The 7,438-nt window shown below is 41.0% G+C and overlaps 1 pseudogene; it reads left to right on the forward strand.

The window, feature by feature from the left end:
• Positions 1–222: 222 nt before the first annotated feature.
• On the forward strand, positions 223–341 carry LOC118605948 (annotated as a pseudogene).
• The last annotated feature ends 7,097 nt before the right edge of the window (positions 342–7,438 follow it).

Here is a 7,438-nt window from a genome sequence, read left to right on the forward strand (position 1 = left end):
TTAAAAAAATATTTAAGTCAGAGTTTCAACTATTTAATCTTGCAACACATAATATTTGTGTCTGGGTCAGAGTTGAGATTCAGGCTGGCTTGAGGAGTCAGGCTGCATTACTGATGAGAGAGATCAGGGCAGTTTGGCCGCTGGATCAGTCAGGGTCAGATCAGAAAAGAGAAACCACACAGCAGTTTGAAAAGGGAAAATTTAATATCAGGAATTATGGATTATTACGGCCGTGTCACCCTGAACGTGCCTGATCTTGTCTGATCTCAGAAGCTAAGCAGGGTCGGGCCTGGTTAGTACTTGGATGGGAGGCCACCTAGGAAGACCAGGTGCTGTAGGTGTTAAAAAAAAAAAATTATGAACTATAATAATGGATTGGCTAGTAAGAAGCAAAGATATCTCTAAAGAATATAGGGATAGAGATACAAGGAACAGCTGCTACCCCTAGGGCTGCCAGGACGCACAGGCAGGATGGTAGGGTTGCTAAGATGCTGCAGCAGAACTTGCCAGGAATTAGCCTTTAGGGTGCACATGGGGAGGTGTCACTGTAGGAACTCTGCTACAAAATTGCCAGAGGTAGGATGCCCGAGTAAACTGGTGGCCTTGGTTGCTGCAGGAACCTGGGACTGAAGAAGCTGTGTCTGCTGCAGGAAGCTGTTGAATAAGCACACTGGAACCTGGAAGCAAAACTTGTTCCCTCTGCAGTGTCTCTCCAGCACCCTCTACTGACAAAGCTTTAATGCCAGTTGGGGAAGGAAAACTGTTTAACGGTCCCAGCCCCATTTTCACAGAGCAGTCAAAAAGGATGAATTTGGGGCTGAAGAGCAATTAACTGATAACCGGCAATTTTAGAATGTTTAGGACACTGAAAAATAGTATCCTTTGCTTTGCATGGGAGCTCACACTGTTACCGAACTCAAGGGGTTCGCTACTTGGGGTGTTCTATTCAGGAACAGAGAGGAGGTTATATTAAGGTAATTTTATTTACTTGCAGCAAGTAAAGGAGACAGGAGATTCACATCCAAAGCTCTATCTCCACGAAAACAGGCTTAGCCATTGAGTATATGCACTATTTGGTTAATTGCACATTGATTTCTTCTTCGCAGTTGGCTACACTTATCAGTTTGGGTTCCTGTCAAACCCATCCTGTTTACAGCTGCATCTGCAAAATACTGTGCTACATTTTGACATTTAGGAAGAATAGCATTTAGTAAGAACTGCCTAGACGTCGAGACCTTTGTCCTATATCTGTACGAAATAGCTCAAACTTGTCTACAATGGGAGTTTTGGCAGGTAGAGACTTGCCTGATGAGGACCTGGTCATGTGTGCATCGAAACTGTATAAAAATTTATTTTCTTTGATCTAGGATTTCCACTCATAAAAACCTATGATAAGCAGATGCACATAAACATTTATTTTCTTGCTAAGAAGAAAAAGTGCTTAAAAGTCTGATGACAGGAGAATGGGTAAATAAATTACTGTGTGTTTACAAGATGGAATATTATGTGGTCATTAAAAATATTTAAAAATAATTTTAATGAAATGTAAAAATACTCATGATATAATTTAAAAAGAGGGAGAAAAAATAATATATTTATAGTATTTTCTCAATTTTTAAAATAAAATGTGTATGTGATGAAACAGAAATTATTGTGTTTATCTCTGGATAGTGATTAATTTTTCTTTTCTTCACATTTATGTTTTCTATGTTTCTTAAAATGAGCATGTGTTACTTTTATAATGAGAAGAAAATATATGATACATTTTAAGAAATATGCACATCTCCAGTATTCAGTAGCAAGAGGAAAGCTTGATGTCATAATTCCTTCTGGGAGCTTCTATTCAAGGTTGGCTTTTTCTCCAAGAGCAGACATTTAACTCCCTACTTACAGCTCCACTAGGGTGGTGACAGGGGCCTATTTCTTTCCTTTTCATTTCCTCTTCATGTCTGTTTTGAATCTTTCCTCTCTTTGTTCAGGAGGAGAGAGAGAACAAAAACACACAGTGGTGTGATAACATGGTCTCCATAAAACTCTGCTCCTCAGCTTAGGTACTGACTGCAGAACCTCCCCCCCCCCCTCCTCAAAACCTTCCTCCTGCTCTGTTAGACATTTGCCAATTCATTTATAGCTGATGTTCCTTCTGTAACAGTCACCAGGAAAAGATAAGAGTCCTTTTTCTCAGATTTTCACTTGCCAGATCGGCATTCCAGAACTCAGTTACAGTAAAGAAATGCATACTATATCACAATAAAACCTAATGTTCATATCAAATAATAAAGAATATTAATATCCATTTAATAGCTTCCTACATAATAAAGGACTTGTGTGTTCACAGGGCACTTTTAATAAATCACTGTGTGATGAACCCCTTCCTCTTCTCATGAATCTGATGAAAACCCAGCAGTTTAATAACAGATATCACTGAGAATAATAAGGGGAGGAGAAGAATAATGGGAAAGCTGAGAGGAGGGGTGTTTTAAACTATTAACTCATATCACACACACACACACACAAACACACACATACTTGAGAGGAGATAAAAATTTTCTCTGATCTATGGAACAGAAGATAGTTGGAGAGGAAGCAAGAAAACTGGAGAGTGTCAGGGGGTCTCAGAGGAGAGGATGTTTTTCCAAGCCAGGCTAGATCCAAATAGAATGGAAACGATAGTTGAGTGCTGTCCAGTGGAACTTTCTGTGATGACGGAAGCATCATATACCTGCACCACCCACCCAATGCAGTAGCCATTAGCTACATGTGGCTGTTGAGCTTCTGAAATGTAGCTACTGTGACTGAGAAACTGAGTTTTATACTAAATTTAATTTAATTTAAATTTAAATACCTACATGTGGCCAGTGGCTATCATTTGGGCAGCACAGAAGCAATGCAGTAAGTTAGGAGATCTGAGAGCAGATGAGCTCTGTTTCCTCTTTCTCTAAAACTCAAGAGTTTCTCATATCCTCAGAATGGGATTCCAGGGACACAGAGGTTGTGGGACAGCCTCACTTAACTTCCCGTGACTCTGAAGTGGCTCAGGGGAACAGCCAGCCACATTTTCCTAAGTCCCCGCCCCACAGAAAGGTAGAGATATTAGATAAAAAGAGAGGAACACCAACCTCCAGGGTCTCTTGGTCATAAGGAGAGGGTGCTGCTGTAGAAAGTGGAGTGAGCTCTGTGACTGTGGCCATATGAAAACATGGACCAAGAGCTGGAAGCCTCACTGTATAGGGACTGTGATACTCTTTCCATGTTCCCTCTCTTGAGGACACACTCATCCCCCTAGCTACTGAAAATACTGGTTGCTGACCAGTATTAAGTGAGAATTGCCCTGGCTGTAAGCAACCGCTCCCTTGGTGGGAGCAGCCCAAGGATGCTGATGTAGGCATGGATGCAAAGGCTAGCTTCCCTTGCTTCAATTTGGAACAATTCTAAACAGTCATTCCAACTTCAGAGCGCCTCCTAGGATGTGCTGAGGCCTCAGTTGCAGCCACATCACAGGACGGCTTCTCTGTCTGCCCAGTTCCACCTTTCTTATAGGTGTGTCTCCCACAAACACTTTCCACTATACCCTCTGTATGGTGGATACTGTGAAATTCTTCATTTCAGAATGGGAACTCATTCTAGGATAGTTGGTGCTTGGAGAGGTCCTCAGAAGCCAACTCTAAAAATCCTGATGTTATTTGTCTCTAAAAATACCCAGTGAGACAGGCACAGCTGGTATTTTTCGCATCCTTCAAATGAAGGAATTGAAGCCTGGAGAGCTGTGAATACTAAAAGGATGACTAACCTGGGCTTCTGACACCTACTCTAATGCTTTCTTCGTTAGGGAGGCAGATTCGGGCTGAGTGGCTACCAATACAGTTGCTCTCTGCTCCTGGGCACACAACTCAATTACATTTCCCAGGCCATTTGTCCTTGGGTTGGAGTCTTATAAGTGAGTTCTGGACAATGGACGATAGACAGAAGTGGTGTTGCCAGTTCCAGAGCTGCCCACTTGTCTTAAAATACCACCTATGTGCCGTCTCACTTCTGTCTTCTCCACCCTGAGTGACTTTGGCAGTTTTGTGTTGAAGATGGTAACACTGCCGCATATGTATTTATTTTTACATTTCCTTTGTTTATGACAATTGGTTCAGGCATACCTTGGAGATATTGCAATAAAGGGAATATCACAATAAAGCAAGTTGTAATCTTTTTGCCTGCGGAGGGTCTTGCCTTCAATTTGTAAAAAAAATGTAACATTTCTTAAGTGTAATAAAGTGAAGCACAGTAAAATGAGGTATGCTTGTATTTATTATTTAGGTAAAAAGAAATAGAGGTAACTCATGGTGAAGAAAATTAGCAAATCATCAGGCATGTATGGGAAAAATCATAGAGATGGTGTATGCACAAAGGGTCAACATACTGCTTTATAACTATTTCTATTTCACACAAAGGCATAATCACTGGAAGTGAGTATAAGGGTGAAGAGATAAAAGAGTGGGTGAATCTGGGGAGACGTCATGGAGGGTTGTCCCTGGAACATCCTATGGAGGATGCAGGGCTGTGTTCGGTGTGATAGGGCGAGCAGTGCAGGCTGGTCGCATTGACCCAGCAATAAGTGCTGTGTATGTAATTGTTTCAGATCTGGTTGCCAGAATTTGGGTAAAGTCTCCTTGAGAGCAGAACATCTGTGTCCCACAGCTATTGGCTTGAGGCCACACACTCAGGGTGCCTTCAGGAATACCAGACCAGGAACTCTGTGGAGGAGCAAGTAAGGTCTGAGTTTTCAGTGCACCCTGAGTGCTGATGGGCCCACACTCTTCTAGTGGCCCCCCATGAGCCACCTATCAGAATGCACCTTCTAGCAGGTATGGCTTTAGAAAATTCCTAAAGGCTTGAGTTTTAACCTGAGGATACCTCGTTCTCTACAATCCATGGCTCCTGCTGCTCTGGGTGTATATGAGAAGGGGAGGAATAGGGAACTTCGCAGAGGGGATCAACAAGAGAGAAACTGGCAAAGCAACAGTGTCAAGAGAACCACTCATCTTTGCCCATTGTGCCTGAGGCCTCCTAGGAAGCTTCAGGTGAGTAAATTTGAGAAGAAGCGGGTCGGTTTTGGTCTCCTGGCTCTCATGGCAGGGCTGGGTAAGTAGAGGAAGAACACTTTTCTCACACAACTGTTTTCGTTACTCTCTACGTGCCAGGTGTCAGGCTTGGCTCCCTGGATCCCTGAGATGCCCATAGACATGCACAGACCATTAGTGACTATTGTACTTTCAGGGAAAGAAAGAACAGAGGCCCCAGCCAGGGGCCGTGGGACACAGACACAAGGGGCGTTGTTGGGAGTTAGCTTTGTGAGGTAAGAGCCCTTCCCAAACTGGCAAGCTCAGCTCTAGAGAGGGAGAGGAAGGGCTAAGGAATTCTGCAGTTCTCCCAGGGCTCGTCCTGGTTCTCATCTGGTGCTATCGGCTATTGAAAAAGTAGAAGTGATTGTTTCTCTTTCTTCCCCGCTCCTCCAAACCCTTTTCCTTCTAGCCCCTTCCTAGTCTGCCCAGTTAGCCAAGCTGTGGGGTCCTTCCCATCTGGATTTTTCTTGAAACAGAGCCCCAAAACAGTCTTAAGAGAGAGATGTGTCTGCTGATAAATAATCAACTTTATTTTTTAGGTCAAAATTGCAGGGATTATGAGTGTGCTTGAGGGAATCAGGCAGAGGACCCCCTGCCCTGCCACACTCAAACGGAATGGGAAGGGGAGGCAGTCTGGGGATCCGTGAGATATTGTCACTCTTACTCTGTTTCAGGTTCCATGATGTGATAGCCAGGCCTTAGGAGGATGATTATGAAAAAGAAGGAGGCTGAGGCCCCAGTCGGATATTCCCAACTTCAGAAAAGATCCCTGGGTCCCACAAGTAACTTTAAAGCCAAAAGTTACCACACCTGTAACACACAGGATTGAACAATGAGGAGGACAGTGGCAACTGTAAGGTTCTATATCAGCATTCTGGAGTGCCATGACCCCTAGCGGGTGTTTGGTCCACTTTTGAATTGAGTCCATTTTCTTATTGTAGAGTTAAGTTCTTTGTATATTTTGGAAAATACTCCTTTATCTAATGTGTCTTTTGCAAATATTTTCTCCCTGTCTGTGGCTTGACTTTTCATTCTCTGGACATTGTGTTTCACAGAAAAGAAGTTTTTAATTTAATAAAGTCCAGCTTATCATTTCGTTTCACTCAAAATACTTCTGATGTTTCTTGAGATTCCTTTTTTGACTCATGTGTTATTTAGAAGTATGCCGTTTAATCTCCAAGTATTTGGGGGATTTTCCACTTATCTTTCTGTTACTGATTTCCAGTTTAATTTTATTGTGTTCTGAGAGCAGACATTGTATGGTTTCTATTCTTCCAAACTTGTTAAGGTGTGTTTTATGGCTCCAAATTTGTCTATCTTGGTGACTCTAATACATTTTTTACTTTTTATTATGTGAATAAAATAGTATAATGAGTTCTATTTTCCTCACTTAGCTTCAACAATTATCAACACATGACCAATCTTATTTCATTACTGATTTATCACTTCCCAGCCATTTTAAAGCAAATTTTAGACACAATAATTTTACCCATAAATACTCATATATATTACAACGTAGTGATCACATTTGTAAATGTGGTCCTCTGAAGCTCAAAAAAAAAAAAAAAAAAAAAACCCCCAAAAACAGCAGTGTGTACTGAGACCCACTGGTATCTCGCCTAAAATTTTCTTTTTTGTAATTTCTTTGTCTGGCTTTAGAGCAAAGGTAATGGTGGTCTCATAAAGTGAGGTTGAGAGGCTTCCATATCAAGAATTTTTGGGAGTAGTTTGAGAATAGGTGCTAATTCTTCTTTGAATGTTTGGTGAAACTTACCTTGGAGGTCAGCTGGTCCAGGCCTTCAGTTTGTAGGGAGTTTTTGGTTACCGATTTGATTTCATTAGCAATAACCAGTTGTTCAGATTTTGTTTCTTCTTGACTCAGTCTTGGAATATTGTATGTTTCTATGTTTCTAATGTAGCCATACCTTCCAGATTGTTTAATTTGTTTGGCATCTAATTGCTCGTACCATTTGCTTATAATCCTTTGTAATTCTGCCTCTTTTCTTTCATTTCATTATTTGGGTCCTCTCTTTTTTTTTTCTTGATGAGTCTGGTTAAAGGTTTATCAATTTTGTTTATCTTTTCAAAGAACTAGCTCTTGGTTTCATTGATCTTTCTATATTATTATTGGGGACTCTATTTTGTTTATTTTCTCTCTAATCTATTATTTTCTTCTTTCTACTCACTTTGAGCTTTGTTTTTATTTTTCTAGTTTCTCTAGGTATAAAGTTAAATTGTTTATTTTTATTTTTTTTATTTCTTGAGATAGGTCTATGTTGCAATGAATTTCCATCTTGGGACTGCTTTTATTATGTCTAACAAATTTT

Source organism: Rousettus aegyptiacus, unplaced genomic scaffold (assembly GCF_014176215.1).
Source record: "Rousettus aegyptiacus isolate mRouAeg1 unplaced genomic scaffold, mRouAeg1.p scaffold_m13_p_7, whole genome shotgun sequence".
Lineage (NCBI taxonomy): Eukaryota > Metazoa > Chordata > Mammalia > Chiroptera > Pteropodidae > Rousettus > Rousettus aegyptiacus.